At 43.9% G+C, this 21,116-nt stretch overlaps 1 protein-coding gene across 3 annotated transcripts in view; it reads left to right on the top strand.

Annotated features, from left to right (window-relative positions):
* The window catches only part of CCN5 (cellular communication network factor 5), a 69,470-nt gene that overhangs the window by 9,536 nt on the left and 38,818 nt on the right, over positions 1 to 21,116 (top strand). For 2 of the 3 annotated variants that reach the window (XM_032217979.1, XM_032217977.1), the window contains exon 3: positions 711 to 1,654. The gene's annotated coding sequence lies outside the window, so the exon portion shown is untranslated. The remainder of the gene's footprint in view (positions 1 to 710; positions 1,655 to 21,116) is intronic. The other variant, XM_032217978.1, reaches the window with a different exon arrangement.

Here is a 21,116-nt window from a genome sequence, read left to right as displayed (position 1 = left end):
AGTTGAAGTCTCTCTTCCTAGGCCAAGGGATACAACACTATATTTTCTCCTTTCCGAAACTTTTTTTTATGTGAGAGAAGATCTCTAAAATAGCTGCAAACTTTTCACAACTACAACTGTAGAAATGTATTTATCTGAACAGAATCTCACTGATCCTGAGAGATTAAATCAGACTGAAATCTGGAAAAGATTAGGGAAACTCTCCTGACTTATTTGGAGGCCCAAGTAATTATTTTTTAGGAACATAAAAAACTGTCTTTTGCCAAGTCAGTTATTTTATTTTTTGTTACCGTTTACTATTTGTCTCCCAGCGGCAGTTTCCATTGAGGTGTTAACAAGCAATTCATTCATTCTCCATAGGGAAACATAATAGATTAAAGCTATCAAACCATCAGAATTAAAACAAAGATGAGGTTAAAAGCTGTTGTAGCATAGATGAAGAAAATTAAATTAAATATTCAAAGGCTGGGAGGTATTTTTTAAACATGAATAAGACAGTAAAATAGCTACCAACCTTGCCTTATACCCCTGCGATTCCCTTGCCATCTTCTTTGAATTACTAAATGAGTTCAAGTCCGCTAAGCTTTTTTTTTTAGAGCATCCGAAATAGTTTAAATTCTGTCATATGCTTTATCTGTATTTGAGATAATATATAGCCTTGTTGAATTAATGGTTGTCAATTTATATATTATTTCATTACCTATTTACAGATAATTGTCACAGAATCATAGAATGGAAGAAATGAAAAGAACATTGGAAATTATCTACTCCAATATCCTGGCGTTTTTCCTTCTTACTGCTTAAAATGTGTGGTGGCCATTATCCTTTTTCAACTTTATGGAAGACTTTGGAGATCTTACAAGGGAAGTGACTTGGATAAAATAAATGACATTTACTTTCATTATACAATCATTCTTTACAATTTAATACTGAACAAAATCCAGTGTTTTTCAGTATTTTGAACAGAATCATCTGTTCCATGAATAATGGAAGCCTTTTGAAACTTGTCAGGAATACATATTGTGTCTGCCCTGAATTTCATTTGTAATCCTTGCTGGAAGCCAAGAGTCCCCTCTGAAATATTTAATTTTATTTTAAAGGTAAAAGTTTCTCTATATAGTTGGGACACTATAATCTTTAATACCAGATGTAGCCATACAAATGGCACAGATCTATTTCTACATGACTTTTTAGGCATTGTAAGATGACATTGATTTGCGTCAGTTGCACACAATATAATGTTGTGCAATTGTTATGAGAGCTTGGAGTGTAGAAACAATTGCTATTATTTAAATTAGGAATGCATAACATTCTACTGAGTCTTAGGTGTTTTGTACAGGTTTAGAATTGGTATCAGATCCAAATCTTCTCATCCTTTAGAAATGGCTTTAATCTGCTCGCTTGATGGATAAATCCTGAAAGCTGTTTAAGACACTTGCATGCAAATGACCAAACAACGCTTGTGGAAATTAACCAGATTTGCTTTCTACAGTGATAGTATGAAGTTAATTTTGTTCATCTTTTTCAGAGGTGGGCTGCTGCTGGTTCGGGCGAACCGGTAGTTTCGACCAGCGGCTGGGCCTGCCCACCCACTCCAGTGCTATCCCGTCCTATGCAATCATCGTAATTTTGCAGCCACGCACATGCACGGAAGGTACGCAGGCTCTCACATTTTTGCATTCTGGGCAAACCAGTTGTCGCAGTATGTGGCACACGCCTCTGATCTTTTTCCATTCATTTATTTCCAGAAAAAAAGAATAAATAAAACACAATATAAAATCTATGCCTCATATATTCGAAACTCTTGCTAAATTGAGGTCTTTCTTCATTGAGAGAATGAAGAAGTTTATCAACCTTCACCATACAGTTAAAGGGTAAAAAATGATATGGCCTTTCTTCTTCTTTAGGCAACAAAAACTGACACATAATCAGTTAGTATAGCCTTTTTCCTGTGATGCAGGTCTTAAGAACATAAAAGCCGTACAAGGTAAATCCTAAAATGTATTTATCATTAATTTACTGCATTTTCCCCTCTCCCTTCAAATTTTTAGATAATGTATAGGCTCCAAAAGTTAACTTCTTGTTTCCTGCTTTTTTCTTCAATATCTGCAAGACGTGAGTTATGTTTACGTAGTTTTGAATATTCCTCTTGCTTTCCTGTGCACCGCTTGGAGAGTCCAAGCAAAGGGGTAAATTCAGTCTGGTTGCCCTGGAACTGAGGAAACATTTTCCTTGGCCACGCCTCCTGATGTTGCTAATCCCCAGAATTTTTCCTCAGTCTGCCCGTTCAGGATTGTTTTGTGTGAGCTCCAGCTAAATTATTCCCTAGGCTTGGACTCTCTACTCTAAATTACTTTTTCCTTCAGTTTTTTACCTTCCTTCCCTACTACCTTCAGAGATTTATTATACTTTTCAATTCTTGGTGTGTTTTCTTTGTCGTCGCTGATTCCTTTGGAGGCCAAGAGGTAGGTGTGGTGGTGGAAGGGGGTACTCGGTTGCTGTGCCACACTAGGTCGGCTTTGGAGGCCTGCCGCTCACTTTTAAAAAGTGCAGCAAGGCGTTTGGCGGTGACAGCGACTCCCTGCATGGTCCCCTTATTTGTTTTAGCCGAGTTTTTTCATTCCTCGCCCCTTTCACGTATGCCTGCCACGGAGAGGCATACGACCGCCATTTAAAAGTGCGGTCACTGCTTTTGCCGCCTCATTCCCCCCACGCTGCAGCAGCGGCCATTTTGGAGGACAGATACTTTTTGCGCCATTTCCTCATGGCCATAACCGCTCGACCACGCTTCAGCAGAAGGCTGCAGGGTGAGCAGTGGCCCTGTCTGGGTTTCCGGCTGGGCCTCTGTCACCCACACCGTTCACGAGGAGGCGCTGGTTCCTAGGCCACCGGTGGTCTTTGCACTGGCGCAGGGAAGGCCCTCTTGCCAATGTTTTCTGTGGCCTGGCCCTCCCTGTCCTTCTGCCAGGCATTGTAGCCTTGGCTGCAGGCATCCTACTCGCCTCCTACACCTGTGTTTTTCTGACTGAACATTTTTTCTTTTATTGTGTAACACTAATCACATTAGCAATTTTGCCATTTGTCCTTACCTTTTCTCATTATTCTTCTCTGTTTTTTCCAGCATAGCCAGCCAGAGCCTCCAGTCCTCCAGCCTTCTACCTGCACTCGGCCTATTATCTTGTGTTGTCATTGGCCATGGAGCTACCCAGCCCATCGAGTACCTCTGATGGTAGACCAGGCCCCTAGCAAGGGATCCTCCTCAACTAGGGGTGGTGGGCCTAGGAAAGGCAGGGTGGCTAGCCCGGACAATCAACCTCACAAGGCTCCCTCCGTGGCTGAGGCCAAAGACTCTGAGAGGCACCAACGGGCTCTTGACAAACAATTTGAGAAGGCCCGACGCCAGTCAGCAAAAGATTCTTCCTAGGCCAATCCTCCTGGGGAACCTTTTCTTTTCCCTTTACCAAGGGGAGATCCTCTCTCCTTAATTGCTGAGGAGGTGGAGTCCCAGGACCTGTCTCCGGACAGATCGCTGGTGGAGCCGGGTTCCCCGGCCCCCTCTTAGGTGTCCGAACAGGGTCCCCTCCCTGAGAGCCCCACCCAGAGTGGCTCGTCCAAGCGCATTCCCTTTCACCTGGACCGTGGCACGACAAAACCGCACTCGACTAAAGCGCGCCCGATTAAACCGCGTCTCTGACGTCATCAACAGGGCGACAACAGCGAGCGCGGAGAAAGAAGGGCGCTTTAAATAGCGCTTTGAAAGCAAGCCGATTCAAGTCAAGGTAAGGGTTAGGTTTAGGGTTAGGTTAAGGGTTAGGGTTAGGTTAAGGGTTAGGGTTAGGTTAGGGTTAGGTTAAGGGTTAGGGTTAGGGTTAGGGTTAGGTTAAGGGTTAGGATTAGGGTTAGGATTAGGGTTAGGTTTAGGATTAGGTTTAGGGGGGTTAGGTTTAGGTTTAGGGGTTAATTTTAGGTTTAGCGTTTACAGCGTGCTTCTGTCTCCGCGCTGTTGTCGCGCTGTGATGATGTCAGCTACGCGGTTTCGTCGAGCGCCCTTTAGTCGAACGCGGTTTTGTGGTGGAACCACCTGGAGTCCATCGGGCAGGATCCTGAGTTGAACCAGGAGCCTGAGCTTTCTGCCCACATGCAGGCCGTAGTTGCCCATGCCATAGACAAGGGCATTGTGGAGGGCATGCAAAAATGTGCCGAGCCTCCCGCTGCCCCAGTACCTCCCAGCCCAGCCAAGGGGCCCCTCCCCCTGCTAAAAGGGCCCGTCACCCCTCCATGGAATCCTCGGTAGTTAGTGAGGCCTCCGCCCTGGAGGACCCAGACCAGGAGGAGCAGGAGGACGAGGACCTCCCCCCCCCGATGCCCCTGCCTTCTCAGGACTCTTTAAACCCAGTCTCTTCAAGTCTATATTGCACAAAGCGAAAAACACGACCCGGGTGGGGATTAAACCTAAGGCTGCGCAGGGGTCTTCTGACTCACCCCCGACCAACCCAAACGCGAGCATGTTTGATGTTCAGGCTCCCCAGCAGGAGCTGGTCCCAGCCCCCGGGTTGTTCTTAGATGTCATTCAGCGGCAGTGGGCCCAACCAGCTACACTGGCTTCTCCCAGCAACAGGGATAAGAAGCTGTACTCAGTGGAACCTGCCCTGGAGGACATCCTGGTCCTCCTGATCGTGGACCCCCGCATAGCGGCCCTTACCTCTAATTCGACCCTCCCTGCAGATTTACTGGAGGGCCTAAAAGCAGAGGACAAAAAGGCGGAAAAGGCTTGCCACAAGACCCACCAAGTGGCTGCTTGAGCCATCAAGGCATCCTCCTCCACGTCCTTCTTCAACAGAGCCTCCGTTATCTGGCTGCATGAACTGCAGGCTAAACTCCCTGCGGGAGACGTCTGTCTCCACGAGGACATAACCAAGATTATCGCAGCATCCCAATATGCGGCTGATGCCTCCCTTAATGCAACAAAATTCGCCTCCAGGGCATTGGCATCTAATGTAACCTCCCGCTGTCTGATCTGACTCCGCCATTGGCAGGTGGATCAGAAGAATAAGTGGAAATTGGCTTATGCCCCGTTTAAGGGTACAAATTGTTTGGGGAGGTTCTGGATCCCGTCCTTATTGAGTCTAAGGAAAAACGGAAGGTGCTACCTTCCTTGACTAAGAAGCAGGACTGTAAGTCCACCCCTTACTCCAAAAGGCAGCCCTTTCATTCCTCAGAAGCGTCTACTTCCTTCTTCTCTCCCCCCAGCAGACCAACTGGCCAATCTGGGAATAGGTCTCAGGACAGACCGTCCTTTCGGGACAGGGGTAGGCAGCAGTTCGGGTACCGTAAGTACAACCGTGGCAGGGTCTCCAATAGGCCTTTCCGCAAGTCCAAGTGACCACCAAAGCTCCATAGGGGGTCGGCTCCAGCTGTTCGCCCTCCATTAGGCCCTGACCACGGAGGACGCCTGGGTCCTCCAGACTGTCAGGGAGGGACTCTCTCTGGAGTTCCTATCCCCTCCACCTCGGAACTTCATCCGCTGCCCCACTCCCTCCTGCCCCCTCAAGAGGGAGCTCATGAACCAGGAAGTTCTCCATCTCCTGGAGTTAAACGCGGTAGAGCAGGTCCCCGTCCCCCCCAACCAGGAAGGAAAGGGGTTTGGCTCTATTCTTTTCCTGGTACCCAAAAACTCGGGGGGTGGTGGTGGAGGGCCATCTTGGACCTCAAGAACCTCAACAGGCACATTGCCTACTGGAGGTTCAAGATGCAGTCCCTCCAATCCATCCTGGCGGGAATCTGCCAGGAAGACCTCCTCACTTCCATCGACCTAAAGGAGGCTTACTTCCACATCCCCATCCACCCTCAACACAGAAGGTTTCTGCGGTTCTTTTATGCTGGCCGACACTATCAGTACACTCACTGGCCCCGGAGGTCGTGGTACGCCAACCTTGTCAGCCTGTCGGTGTCCCCTCCGTGGCGGATCCCTCCAGATCAGGTCTCCCTCAGGCAGGGGCCATCGTCCATCCAGAACCCCAGTGGCTCCAGCTGGCTGTCTGGCACTTGAGGGGGTCCTCCTGAGGAGCAAGGACCTGTCGGAGGAGGTGGTCCATACCATTCAGGCTGCTAGACACCCTTCGACAACCAGAATCTATGACTCTTCCAGGGCTACCTTCGCCCAGTGGTGTGACAACTTGCAGCTTGACCTTGTCATTGCTCCTGTGTCCCGCGTCTTAGACTTTCTCCAAGGAAGCCTCAAAAAGGGCCTCACCCCAAATACTCTCCGCTGTCAGGTGGCAGCCCTGTCCACCATTTGGTCTGGCAATCCCGATCTGCCCCTCAACAGAATTCCCAGGGTTTCTCTGTTTCCTCAAGGGCGCTTCCAACTTATGCCCTCCAATGGTGTACCATTATCCCACCTAGCAACTGTCGATGGTCTTACAAGCTCTCACTTCACCACCCTTCGAACCTATTTGTACCTCCTCTCTTCTCTATCTTACCTTGAAAATGGCTTTTCTCATTGCTGTAACGTCCGCAAGACGTATTTCAGAGCTGGCAGCCCTGTCCGTCCGACAGGATCTGTGTATTATTCACCCTGACAGAGTTGTTTTGCAGCTAGATCCAGCCTTCATTCCGAAAGTTAACACTTGGTTCCACAGGGTGCAGGAAAGTATCCTGCCTAACTTTTGTCCACGTCCCTCTCACCCTTGGGAGCACACCTGGCACAGGTTGGACATCTGACGGGCCCTGTGGGTCTACATCAGTCGCACTGCAGATTTCCGCAAGTCAGAGGCTCTCTTCCTGTCGTTCCAGCCTGGCTCCTTGGGCAAAAAGATCTCATCTTCCACGGTAGGCAGTGCACAGGAAAAAGGCCATTGGTTTACCTGAAGGGTCCTTTTCTGTGCACCACGGGAGAGTCCAACCCGCCCTAGTTGAACCATCCAGGGATTCGTGACCGTTGTGTCAATTTGAACTTACCATTCTCTGACGCTTCACGCTTCCAATCTTCACAGCTCCAGACCATCTCAAAATTCTGGAGATTAGCAACACCAGGAGGTGTGGCCAAGGAAAAAGTTTCCTCAGTCCCAGGGCAACCAGACTGAATTAACCCATTGCTTGGACTCTCCCGCGCTGCACAGAAAAGGACCCTTCAGGTAAACCAATGGTCTTTTCAAGTAATATGTGTAAGAGACCTTTTGTTGATGATAGTATTGCTCAGTATTCATACACAATAGTTAAATAAAAAAGATAAGATTTAGCACGTTCCAGTTGCAAAGGAAAAATATGTAGTAAAACCCTCCATAAATAATGCTTTCTTTTTGATCCCCAGAGCCAGCATGGTCTAGAGATAGAAATGATGGGACCTGTAGTCTAAAACAAGTAGAGATCACAATTTTGGAGAAATTCTGGATTATTGCACCAGAGAAAAGGCATTTAAATATGTTCCTTCCTTTGTTGTCTTAATTATTTATTAATTCATTTGCTCATTCAACTTAAATGGATGCCCATCCTAAACCAGTTGCTCTAGGCATTTAACAGTAAAAATGTTAAAATATGAAACACATTGCCACTAATTACACAGCTGCATCTAAGCTGCATTGCTTAGAAACAGCAATATGACTCACTTCTAGAAGATTAAATGATTACAGCTGATTTTCATCAACTGCTGTTGTGAACAATTATGTGTGGTTCCCAAATAACAAAAGCCTAGTTTACACTATTATGATAATGTTATGTAGCATTTGCAAAGCTTGAGTGAATGAGCCCCCTTCCTAGTAAACAATAAATGGGCAATACAAGATCTTCTAAAAGAGTTTCTGGTGACCCTTTCTCTATCTACCTAGATCAGCCACTAGAGGACGTTATATGCTAGCTGCGTGAATAGTCAAACACATTGTTATATTTTATCCACATGCTGTATTTTTTGAAGTTTTCTAATATGGCACAGCTCAGAACTGAATCTTGAATCCAACACTTTTTTAGACAACTTTGTCAGGATCTTATTCCAATTTTTTTCTGAGATTGAGTGGGGATTTTTATTATATAAAACTTTTGACTATCAGTTCCAGGAGCACACTAAGAATCAGAATATTTTTGTGCTGCTTTTAGATGTCTTCTTTCCCCCTAATTTCACTTTCTTTTTAGAGTCACATTTATTGAAAAGACAATTCAGATGAGGAAATCAGAAAATGTGTTGATTCAAACTTTTTTCTGCACTAGCTTATTGTCGTTTATGATCCTCCTTCCCTTTTCTCATCTTGGTGAAGAATTTAGAAATCAATTAAGTGTGAGAATGCCATTGAGGCTATGAAAATACATTATTTTGCAATTTGAACCACACATATACACACACACACACACAGAGCAAAACTTAAGGAAAAGGTTGATTGCAAGATTTTCTCATGACTAGCTTCATCATAGTTGAGTTACCCAGTTAGCTAAGTATTTTTATAAGTTCATGATATATTATGAATCATCAGCATACAGTATAGGCTACTTTGACACAGCCTATACTAAATTCAAGAGCCATAGCATGGAAGGGATTGTAGAGGTCAGGGATGTGCAGTCACTAGAGGCAAGGGAGGCGGGGCCTCACCAGTCTCCTAAGGGAAAGGAAAGAATTTTAAATAATTTTTTAAAAATAATTAAAGCCGGGGTAGTTGCTACCAGATTTCAAGTCACAGTGGCTTGGTGTCTGCTCTCAGTATTAACTAGGAGAAGGCCAGAGAACTCGGGGCCTCCTTTGCATAAGGAATTTTTTGCCTTTTAAAAGTTAAGAAAGGGTTAAAAAGCAAAAACTTTCATATGCAAAGGAGGCACTGATTCTCCCGCCTCCTGATCGGGGAGCAGTGAATCATGCCTTATGAGCACACTTACGTTGAGCACGCTTATGTTGGGCGGACAAGAGGAGAGTTAACAGAGTTTCCACAGCTGGAAAAGGTATGTGGATCGGACGGAGGGACGTTCTCGCTGCTGTGTCCCAACAGGCCAGGCGTCTCACGTTTATGTCCGCCATAAATGCGAGGCGCCTGGCCTGTTGGACACAGTGGTGGTGGGGGGAGGAATGGGCTGGGTGGGCTGCCTGTTGGGGAGGGGGGAGCCCTTTAAAGCCCTGCTGCCGCATCTTCCCAGCAAGACTTCCTTTTGGTTCGTGGTTTCCCTTGCCTGCCTTAACTAATTTTAGAATGCCGGCAGGCAGGGCTTGGCCACCATTCAGCGAAACATGTTTCGCTGAATGGCGGCTGAGCCCATGCCTTTAAAGTGCCGGCTTGCCTTCTGGGCCGGCCAGCGCAGAAGGCAAGCCGGCACTTAAAGGCATGCCGACACTTTAGAGCTCGGCCACCATTCAGTGAAACATGTTTCGCCCAGCACCAAGCGGGTAGGAGGAGGAGGAGGAGAGTGGTGAGTCTTTGTGCCTGCCGGCTGGCCAGGCAGGGAGCAGGTCGGGTGGTGGGTGGGTGGGCTGGCTGCAGGCCGGGGCAGCAGGATTGTTCGTTGGAGGAGGCGGGGAAGGCAAGGCGGTGGAATGCGATGGCGGCGAGAAGCCACACCCCCACTGCTGTGTCCGACAGGCGTCTCGCGTTTATGTCCGCCATAAACACAAGACGTCTGTCGGACACAGCGGTGGGGACGTTGCTTCTCACCGCTGCTGCGGTCTTGCCTCACCAATGGTAACCCTCACCGCACGTCACTGGTAGAGGTCATCTGATCAAATTCCCTGCCCAATGAAGTAATCTAAACAACCACAGTTGAGACCGGCAACTCTATTGCTAAGTGATGTAGATATCAAACAAAACATCATACAACCATACCAGAATTATGACAGACTTACCACTGAGTCAGTAAGCAAACCGCCCACAGCTGTTAAGTGAAACATCATATGACTAACTTGCCATTTTACTGCTGACTTCTCCATTGAATTGCTTGTCAGAAGCCAGCTGTGAAGCTTGCAGATGGAGATCATGTGATTCTGTGGTAGTTTCTGCACATCCCAGCCCTCCCTCATGACCAGTCTGTCTTCAGCCAATAAGAGTCTGCCTAGGTGTTTTGAGAATGCTGAGATATTCAGAGTAATCCACATTTTTTTCCCCTCAGGGTGTATGGCCTTGAGTATTGCCAAACTGGTTCCAAGCTTTCCTGTTGTTTGTCAAGCTGTCATTCCCTCCTCCCAGTTTCCCATCATGTACACAGGCAGGTTGATTCCCCATTTGCTCCTCCCGCCTTCTAGCCTTTGATGGCAGGATGCCAGCAAATCATGGAATTTCTTAAGCAGCCTAAAAGCTATAATATGTTTGGCACCAACTCGTTCAGTCTTTGAGGGAGGTCTATCCTTCCATGCTACTAAATGCTAGATTTTCCCTCGATGTGTGTAAGAGTCCAATGTGTCTTCAAAACACATTGATGGGATCAGGAGAAAGGTGGATTCTGGGTGTAGGGACGGTGTGATTAGCATTTGGTTATTTCCTAGATCAGATGAATATCATGGGAAGTAAATGAAAGCTAATAAAACCCCAAAGCACAAACAACATGAGATTGAGCAAAAATCCATATCACTATGTTTTAGAGAAGTTCATTTGGCTGATGTATTCCCATAAATATTTTGGATAATTTTTCCTGAAGAATGACAGAGCTGGTAGCATTGTAAGTCACCAAGATGTTCAAAAGGATCAATAAGTTTGTCTCTCTCCCAGTGAAGATCATCCAGAAAATGGGCATAGTAGTTTCGGTGCCAAATTAAATCTTAGATTCTGGCTGAAATAGAACTATAGGCTCTATTTCACCCAAGAGAGCTTCATTCTGTTTTATGTACAGTAGAGTTTACCAGCCTTAGTAACTTACAGAATTCTCAACATGGCCATGCTGGCTGAGAAATTCTAGGAACTGACATTCCCACATTTAGAAGCTGTTAAATTTGAGAAATATCCTTAAAACTTTGAGCCAGCATTTTTTAAACTAAAATAACTTGCCGTTGTTATATTGGCTGGGGCTGTTGGGAATTGTAGATAATGTACTCAGAACCATTGTCCATTTTCATTATGTTATATGGGCAGCATTGATACCCATTTTTTCCCCAGAAATTTTCAAGAGACCCTGTCTTCACATTGTTGGCGACTCTGTATAAAAATACTAAAAGCATTTATTTTGTGTGGATCTTGGCAAGGAAAAAAAGTGTAAAAAAAATAGAAACAGATCATTGGGGAATTATCAACTTTAGTTTGCAGGCGGCTGACCGTCTCTTAGGAAATTGGCACTCTTTTGAACCATTCCTTGATTGTGATGCAATTCTAGGCTAAAATAAGTTTTTTCCCCTCTAAAGACATCACAAAACTCTGGATTTGCAAGGAAAGTGAAAATACATGCTCCCTTTCCTCTTTTCTAACACATAGGCGTGCACAAATTTATCCTGGAGAAAGATTTTTTTTAAAAAAAATCAATTTTTGTCCTGTCTTTTCTTGAATAACTTATAAGTTCTTTAATTTCACGGAATACTTAAGTGGTGGGTTCCTACCAATTTGGACTGTTTCGGCCAATAGTGGTTTGGTGGCCTGGGTCGCTGGAACAGGCAGTGACCCAGGCCTGCCACATCCCTGAACCAGTTCCCTGGGCAGCGCCATTGATGACGCCATCTTGTTTTTCAGTTCTGTGCATGCGCACAGAAGGAAACTGGCACTAGTGCCTGCCAGAATACCCCTGGAATACTTCCCCCAAGCCAACTTCCCTTTCCACAATACTTGCTACAAAAGAAGTTTGGGCAGGGGCATGGAACTTCTCAGCGCCTCTGAAGGTCATGAAGTAATACTATCGCACAATGAGGTAGGATCGATAAATCAGTTGGATTTAGGGTTCTGTGTAATGCCATTAGGGACAAAAATCTTTGCAGATGCTCCAACCTTCCTATTTACCCCAATCATTCCATTCCATTGTCTCTTTCTACAAGACAATGCTCTGTTTTTATTACATTTTTATAAGAATTCGATTTTAAATCCCAAAACAGCTATCCATTAGACCATTGGACTGGTAGAATATTGCAAAGTGTCTGAGAGTTTACTTTAGATTTTAAAATAACATTACCACAGCACTTGTCTTTTTTCTCATACTTTTTCGAATGACTATGTGACCATACAACATTACACAGTCACATGAGTGTTCCATAAAGTACCGTATTTTTCAGAGTATCAAATGCACCTTTTTCCCTGAAAAAATAGGGTGAAAATCTGGGTGCGTCTTATACACTGAATACAGCATTTTTTGCCTCCTGAAACCCTGCCCTCTTTGCAAAAATGGACGTGCAGAGGGTTTGGGAGGTCTGCAAAGTGCTCCTGAGGGCTGGAGCAAAAAATGAGCTGTTTCCCCCCTCAACCCCCAGGAGCACCCTACAATAGCAATAGCAGTTAGACTTATATACCGCTTCATTAGGCTTTCAGCCCTCTCTAAGCGGTTTACAGAGTCAGCATATTGCCCCCAACAACAATCCGGGTCCTCATTTTACCCACCTCGGAAGGATTGAAGGCTGAGTCAACCCTGAGCCGGTGAGATTTGAACAGCCAAACTGCAGAACTGCAGTCAGCTGAAGTAGCCTGCAGTGCTGCATTTAACCACTGCGCCACCTCGGCTCTCTACAAGCCTCGCAAAGCTTCTGCATGCCCCCCTTTTTTTCAAAAAAGGCTCATTTTTGAGAAAAACTGGCCATTTTTTGCTCGTTTGTGGCCTCAGCCCCCAGGAACACTCTTAAGAGGCTACCAAAGGTCTCTCTCCCCGCTCTTTTTTTGCAAAAAAATGAGGTATGTAGAGGGTTTGGGGGCCCCTGCAGAGTGAAAAAACTTTTTTTAAAAAATTACCTCTTCAAAATCATGGTGCGTCTTATACTCTGGTGCATCTTATAGTCTAAAAATATGGTCATAGACAAGTGAAGAAATGTCGAAGGGTCATTGGTGTCCTCTGAGTTTGGTTGTTTTCTTGCAGATGTTTCATTATCTGAATTAGGTAACATCATTGCTTTTACTTTGGAAAAAATCGTAGCGTTGTAGATCCTCAGCAATGGGTATTTGTTGTAAAAGAGGTAAATTAAGAGGTACCTGGCTAGAAAGCAAAAGACCACGAGTTTGAGTCCCAGCGTGGCCATGAAAGCTGGGTGACTTTGGGCCAGTCAATCTCGGGTCCTCTCAACTCATAGGATGGTTGTTGTGGGGAAAGTAGAAGGAAGAAGCTATGTTGGGTATGTTCACTGCCTTCAGTTATTTGTAAAAATAATAAGGATGGGTTATAAGTAAGTGCTTTCTTCATCCTTCTCCAATCTGGTGAGCTTTTCCCCAGATTTTTAAAACCCTTACAAAAATATCATTTCGAAGTCTTTTGCAAATTTGTTTGAAGGAAGGATAAATACTGTTCAGCCTTTATTTATGTTTATCCCATCACAGTTCTTTTTTTTTTTGGTCAGTATTATCCAGAAATTATTTCCAGGGGGATTGTGGGGATTTTAAAAATAATGTTATGCTACATGGTCCATCTGTAGGACTTGCAGTGTATATTTCCCAGGCTCCAGGAACATGTCACAGTGGAACACTACAGACAAAGCTAATAATCACAAAATGTTGCCACTTAGTTCAGTTCTTCGTTAGTAATTTATAGTGTCTTCTAAAGTCATCCAACCATTGTTGTGCCAAAATAACAGTTTTTATATCCTTTCAGAGATGACTGGGTACAGCTAAATGCCATGTCACTACTTTGGAAATGACCCCAATGTCTATATACAAATCAATCCATGGGCTGTCAGTTTTTATAACTGCTAATAACATTTGTGGTGTTTGGCCATGTAAACACTCCTCGTAGGAATTAAAAGTACCCAAAATTGTTGTTTTATTCTCTTAGTAGGTTTGGATAAGTATAACAAGTGCACCATGTTCTGCTGAAATTATGTCTTTGTTGAGGTCAAGTCAACATACATAGGGATGAAAATGTGTTCTTTGAACAAGAAGCAGGGGGGGAAAAGAATATGAAGCAGTGGGAGAAATATCTCCTATATTTCCGTTTTTCATCTGCCAAATTGCAGCCCGTATAATTACTCACTCCATCTGGGAAAGGTTTGCCATAGTCATCAATATTTTATCATGTTGTTTTAATTATTTGAAAGATTAATTAAAAATTGGTCATAAGATTCCCGGAACACAATTTTCAGTGCTGCCAGAAAAAGTTGCAGACTTTTCAATTCAGATTTCTTAAATGTCACTGATTATAGTAACACTGTTGTTAAATATTGGCTGAATTTGATCACAAATGAAGGCAAAAATCTTTGTTCCAGGATAGCGTTGCAGGATCCAATCTAAGTTGGTTACCAGAACCAAAGTTTTATTCTTCCAAGCGTTTGGGCTCATACTGGAGCCCATCATCAGGAAACTTCTCTCTTTCCAGAATATGCATTGGGCTGTTCTACTCCTTCTATTTACATGGTGCCTGGTTGTGTGTAGTTTTTAGTTGTTAATTAGGGTGTTGATGGCTGCACCGGGGTGAAATTCAGCAGGTTCTGACAGGTTCTGGAGAACAGGTAGCGGAAATTTTGAGTAGTTCTGAGAACCGGGAAATGCCACCTCTGGCTGGCCTCAGAGTGGGGTGGGAATGGAGATTTTGCAGTGTCCTTCTCCTGCCACGCCCAGAACCGGTAGCAATTTTTTTTTTGAATTACAGCCTTGGACTGCACCCTAAGTACCTGATAAGTTGCTGGTAAATCAGCATTCCTTTTGACTAATAAGGGGCCCATTTTCCAGGTTTCAATCATTTCTCTGGCTATTTTTGTAACCTTTGGTCCTAGTGACTGACTCAGATTAGATTCTGATTTGATCACCATATAAAGCAATATTTCCTTTTCACTTCTATAAGTAGTCTTTTATCCAGAAAAGGAGTTTGGGGGATCTTGGACATGAGTTTTTAGAATAATGTTACAAGAAAGGGAAGTTATATTTCTTGGTTTGCATTTGAGTATCACTCATACTGACAAAACCACACTTATGAAAAAAGCACCTTCCCTTTGAGAGCAAGATACAGTTCAATTTGCCTATTCATATTTGTCCTGTTTCCTCTCAGGTTTTCTTAAGGCTGCATTACTATTACTATTAGTCTTCTCATCGTTCCTATCACCCATCTCCCCCCACTTATGACTGCAGGACTGTACCTTTGTTGCTTGTATCCTTACGATTTATATTGATATTGTCTCCTGATTGTTCATTTCTACCCTATGACTATCATTAAGTGTTGTACCTTATGATTCTTGACGAATGCATCCTGTCTTTTTATGTACACTGAGAGCATAGGCACCAAAGACAAATTTCTTGTGTGTCCAATCACACTTGGCCAATAAAGAATTCTTCTAAACAATCTAAACATGTCAAGAAATGACCGAGGAAGGAAACACTTAATTTTCTGTTCTAAATTTGCTGCAGATGAAGATGTTTGTAGTATTTAAAAAGAGCCAGGAAAGCGTCATAGCTAGTTCCTGTTTTTTTTCCATCTTCTATTCCCTCCATCTTTTTTGCCCCTCTGAATGATGCTTGAAGTATGCAAAACAAACCATAGCACATAAAACAAGCATAAGTGGCTCTGGATCAGATTCCATATTTGAAAGCAGTGTTGTCTGCTCCAATAGTGCTGCTTAATGGTCATTGTATTCCCTGTTTAGCAATAGCAATAGCAATAGCAGTAGACTTATATACCGCTTCATAGGGCTTTCAGCCCTCTCTAAGCGGTTTACAGAGTCAGCATATTGCCCCCAACAACAATCCGGGTCCTCATTTTACCCACCTCGGAAGGATGGAAGGCTGAGTCAACCCTGAGCCGGTGAGATTTGAACCACTGAACTGCTGATCTAGCAGTCAGCTGAAGTAGCCTGCAGTGCTGCATTTAACCACCGTGCCACCTCGGCTCGGTGTTTAATAAATATTTGACTCTAATGCAGTTCATATGCTGCTCCAACTGCCAAGTATAAAGTTATTTTCCTGATCCAGATTGCAGAAATCCTGCATGCATTCATTCAGACATCGGAAGACCGTATTATGTGTTATAATAGAGGTATCTTAACTGCACCCTCTTTTTATGGAATTTTGGCTAATATACAAGAGGTGAACCAAAGCAAAGACCAACAGAGGTTACTATATCCTCAGTAACATTTGTAGGCATTGCGTAATAATTTAAAATATTATAGTGGGTAATAGGCCACCGGGTACACTATTTTGATTTCCTGGAGTATGCATGGGATACAAACCTATAAGCAACCAAATGCCTGATAACAGAATATATCGAGCTAGGTGTGAGCCCATAGCCGACTTCAAAAAGCAAAGCAAACTCAAATCTCATGAGTATTTGGATGAGGGAATCACCCACAAATATGAAGATTAGACCAAAAAATTGAAAAATATTCCAGAAGAAGGCAATGAAAAACTATATTAGGCTATATTAAACTGTTTTAAGTATTGGGAAAGAATTTAAATCCTAAATGTTTTTCATTAGGTGTGGTCTCAAGCCTCACGCTCATATCATGGTTTCTACTGGGGACCTCATCATGCTGTCTGCAAAAGATTGGACAGCAGGGATATATTCATGTGACTCCCCACGTGCAATTTTGTCCTTGTCTACTGCCATCACAATCCCTCTATTCAAACAACAGTTTTAGATAAATAGGATGGTTGTTGGATGAGTGCAATCCAGTCTCCCACAAAATTGGTGATTTCCTCCCACATCTGACATAGAAAATGCATAGACATCTGTTTTCCATAGTAGCAATGCCTGCCTGATGTTAAATGTTCATATGATGGAAATCCAGACAGTGGAAACTTCAGCTGCTGCCCATTCCACTGAGGAAATTCCTCAGATTCCATAGCTTTCCCAGAGCCTTGTTTCAACAATTTCACATTGGGTTCTTCCTATCTGGAAAGCAACTCTATTGAGAAACAAGATAAAAATTGGATCAAAAAATTAGTGAATCATAAAAGTCATAAGGGAAGAGACAAATTGACTAATGGGCTTAGATGAAAATTCAAGTTCTTTTATCTCACTATAGCTGGGGGTGGGGGCAATGACACAAGTAAAGGATATATTGGTCTGAAGTGTTTTAAACAAAGCATGTTTTGATTGCTTTCACAGGCTTTCTCTATTAGTATGTTGGCAGATAAGAATACAGAATGTAAAGAACAGAAACAAGATGAGTTGAGCTACAAAAAGGCATTACATGGAATGAAAATCTGCACCAAGGAATACCCATGTAGGACTTCCTTACGAAGCTTTTTCCTACCGGTACTATTGAGTTATAATACTATATATCCCCTCTCGAATTGGCAGAAAATTATATCAGCATAAAAAAATTCATCTCAACTGCTTCAGTTCCTAGAGCCTGACCAGAGGTGGGTTCCTACTGGTTTAGACCAGTTCGGCTGAGTGCAATCCAGTCTCCCACAGTAGGTAGTAACTCGGCCTGCCATGCCCCCAAACCGGTTCTATCGGCGGCACCATAGATGCCATCATCTTGTTTTTTGCTTCTGCGCATGCACATAAGCATTTTTGTAGTGTGCATGTGTGCAGCGCATCCCTGAACAAACCAGCAGCAGCAGCTGGAACCCACCCCTGAACCTGACCCTTTTCTGATGCATAAATAACCATGCCATAAATACACCCTGGCAAGAAAAAATCTGCCACATTTATTTATTTGTCAAACATGTACAAGATAACCAGTATAGGTATGAACATAAACATGAACAAAGGAAGTAAATACAGATAAATAAGACAGGGGCAATAGGCACACTGGTGTGCTTATGCACGCCCTCTTGACGGATCTCTTAAGAATGGGGTGAGGTGCCTGGTAGACAGTTTGAGATTGAAGCTGTGAGAGTTTGAAGCTGTAACCACAGAGTCGGGTAGAGCATTCCAGGTGTTGACCACTCTGTTGCTGAAGTTGTATTTTCTGCAATTGAGTTTGAAGCGGTTTGCCTTCAGTTTTTATCAATTGTTTGCCCATTATTTTGGTTGACCATGGTATTTTCTTGGAGTGGCTTCGGGAGTGGATGTACTACCCCCATCCCACTCCCGCCAGAGATCATCCAAAAATAGGACCAATGCCATTTCTGTCCCAATCCAGGCCTGAATCCTGTCTGGTAGGGGTCAAGATAATCCGTTTCACCCAGAAACTTCTGGAGTTGCCATGCAACCACCTCAACAAACTTCCCCAGAAAGGGAAAATTGGAGACAGGTCAGAAATTACCCAACTGGGTGGAATCCAGCGATGGCTTCTTAAGAAGGCAGATGATAGCCTACTTAAAGTGCTGGGGCACTGCTCCCTTCTGTAGGGAAGCATTAATCACCGCCAGAGTCCACCCACTTGTCACCTCCTGGGAAGCTTTTACAAGTCAGGAGGGACTTGGGTTTAAAACACAGGTGTTTGCATGTATACTCCCTAGGATCCTGTCCACTTCCTGAGGAGCAACAGGGTCAAACTGTTCCCAGATAACAGGCCAAGAACCTGCCTCAAGGGCTTCCACCAGACCATCAACCACACCAGCATCTAACTGGAAATGAAGTTGAGTGATTTTGACTTCCAGAAAACCGGCAAATTCTTAAGCATGCCCCTTCAGGTGGACCCCAAGCTCCTCATTCCCCAGGAGGAGGAGGCTCACCTTAAAGAGCGTCGCTGGCTGATTATCTGCAGATGCAATTAGTGTGGAGAAACACTGCAGCACAAATTGTCACGAGGTAGGCCTTTATAGCAGCTCTTACTCATGTTCAATCGGTTTTATCCCTTTTGCCAGTGGTGCTCTAGATGTCTCCTCATGTGTTTCATCCCTCTCAGTTCCTCTATACCACAGGGCACAGAGTGGTCTACAGCAGTGGTGGGTTTCCATTTTTTTTACCACCAGTTCACTTGTGCGCGCTTGCAACACTTCTGCACATACGCAGAAGCATCCGGGTGGGTGGACAGAGCCTCCCGCTGCCACCGCTACCAGTTCACCCGAACCGGGCCAAACTGAGAGCAATCCACTTCTGGTCTACAGATGAGGAGAGGTCGCATGGGTGCAATCCTATCCAGAGCCTCAGTCACCTTCCTATTCCAAACAGTGACTGACAGCTCGACTGACTGCGCAGTAGATCTGCAATTATAACCCCCAGCTCCTTCTGGAACCCATCTGGGTCCATTAGTCAATGGGGGCAGACCAGTCTAATAAGTCCTGCCTCCCTATGGGGGTGGGATACAAGGGGACCAAGGACAGGTCCACCAATTCCGGGTCACATAGGCACTACTCCGAGAAGAACACCAAATCGGGTATGTAGATACATAGCTGTGTAAAGCCATTCTGATTAGGTGCAGAATAGATTTCCACCAATACCAAGTGTTTCCATGCACTGAGATGATAGGAAACATCACCATTATCAGAGAATATGAGAAACATGAAACATCATCTCAGTATTGTTTCAAGAGCAGAGAAACTGCCATCTGCTCACCATAAAAGCAACTTGTTTGAACGTTGAAGCCAAACACCTTTTACAAATTACTCTGCATTCCCTACATTCTCAGCCTCTTTATATTGCTCAGATAAATCACGGCTGGAGCCAGAGCAATTATGTTTCCCAATGATTCCCACTGATTTTGAATCCATCTGGCTCCTCCCACCCACCCCATGCCTCCAAATACAGGGTGTTTTGTGGCCTTGCATAGCTTTTAGGCGACATCGTTGCTTTCATAACCAGACTAAACCAAAAGTTTATTTTGCTCAGATGAATCACACACACACACAATACAGGCACATTCACGGTCTCTCTCTTACACACACAATTGCAGCTGCATTTTTTTTTAATTGGCTCAAGAGGATAAAAAAAATGAAACCCCTTGGTTTACAGGATAAAAATTGTGGAAATTGACAGCACTTGGTCAACCTAATCTCTCCGAAGTCAGAACACAGAAGATGTCAAAGACTATCTTGAAACTCCCATTTAAAGGCTCTGAGAGGCAGGTGATGGGAAAACTAATGTCTGAGACCTAGAGCAAAGGAAAGCAGCCATTTCTAGCTGGGAGAACATTTTGAAGTTAAGGCAGCAGATGATGAGTTCATTCACAAAATGATAGCCATGAAAGCCTTGCATACACAAAATGGCTGCCAGTTGGAAAATACCCATTTATTAGGGTAGAAAGTCATCTGCCAGCTTGCAAAGCACAAGCCTGTAGGGTGGCCGTGACTTCCCATGTAAAATAATACAGAGATCTCAAAATATGCAACACAGACTTTTTTCTTCTTCTTTTACTTTGGTCAACTCAGATGTGACATTCCAGAAGAATGAAGAATTCATCCCACAGGATATCTTTGAAATGAAGGAGAGCATATCAAAAACATGCTTTTTTTCCTCCGACTTAACAAAATGACTATGAGATCAAGTTGTTCTTATTAAAGAATCTGTATTTATTATCATTGAAGGGGATTAAAAAAATACAAGGATAGAGACAAGATCCAGATCCAGATTTTGAAATGAGGATAAAATGAGGGACGTTTGGGTGGGGAGTGCCAAAAAATTCAGTATGACTGAGAGGTCAATACCCCCCCCCCCTTTTTACATGCATTCTGAATGCAATGCATGTTAAAAATTGGCGAGGTTTGAACTGAAGTCACTGCTGTCACCTTGATATTTTTATACACAGACAAATGCTCCTTATTAAAATTAAGGGAAAAAGCAATTCACTGAGCCAGTACATTCCATACAAATCAAATCAGAATACAGCTGGAAGGGACTTTGGAGGTCTTCTAGTCCAGCCCCCTGCTCAAGCAGGAGATCCTATACCATTTCACCTAACATCTTTTTGTACAAGACAATGATAAACAAACTAACCAATCACATGTTAGTGTACTAATCACAGCAAACACATATCTCTGCAAACCCAGAGATGGAGTTAGATGACAACTAAGCAGGTTGTGCAAATCCAAGAGAATTAGATTGAATATGTTTAGTAAGCATTGTGCACAAATGCTACCACTGTGGACATCATCTGTGACTAATCGTTTGGTGTAATAAATGGTTATTTTACATTCCAACTGGGAAGAGCAATGGTTCTTAACCTGGCCAACTTTAAGATGTGTGGACTTCAATTCCCAAAATCCTCCACTCGCGGA

The sequence above is a fragment of the Thamnophis elegans genome, chromosome 5 (genome assembly GCF_009769535.1).
Source record: "Thamnophis elegans isolate rThaEle1 chromosome 5, rThaEle1.pri, whole genome shotgun sequence".
Taxonomy (NCBI): Eukaryota; Metazoa; Chordata; class Lepidosauria; order Squamata; family Colubridae; genus Thamnophis; species Thamnophis elegans.
Note: the sequence above shows the minus strand (reverse complement) of the source record. Positions and strands in the feature narration are given on the sequence as shown.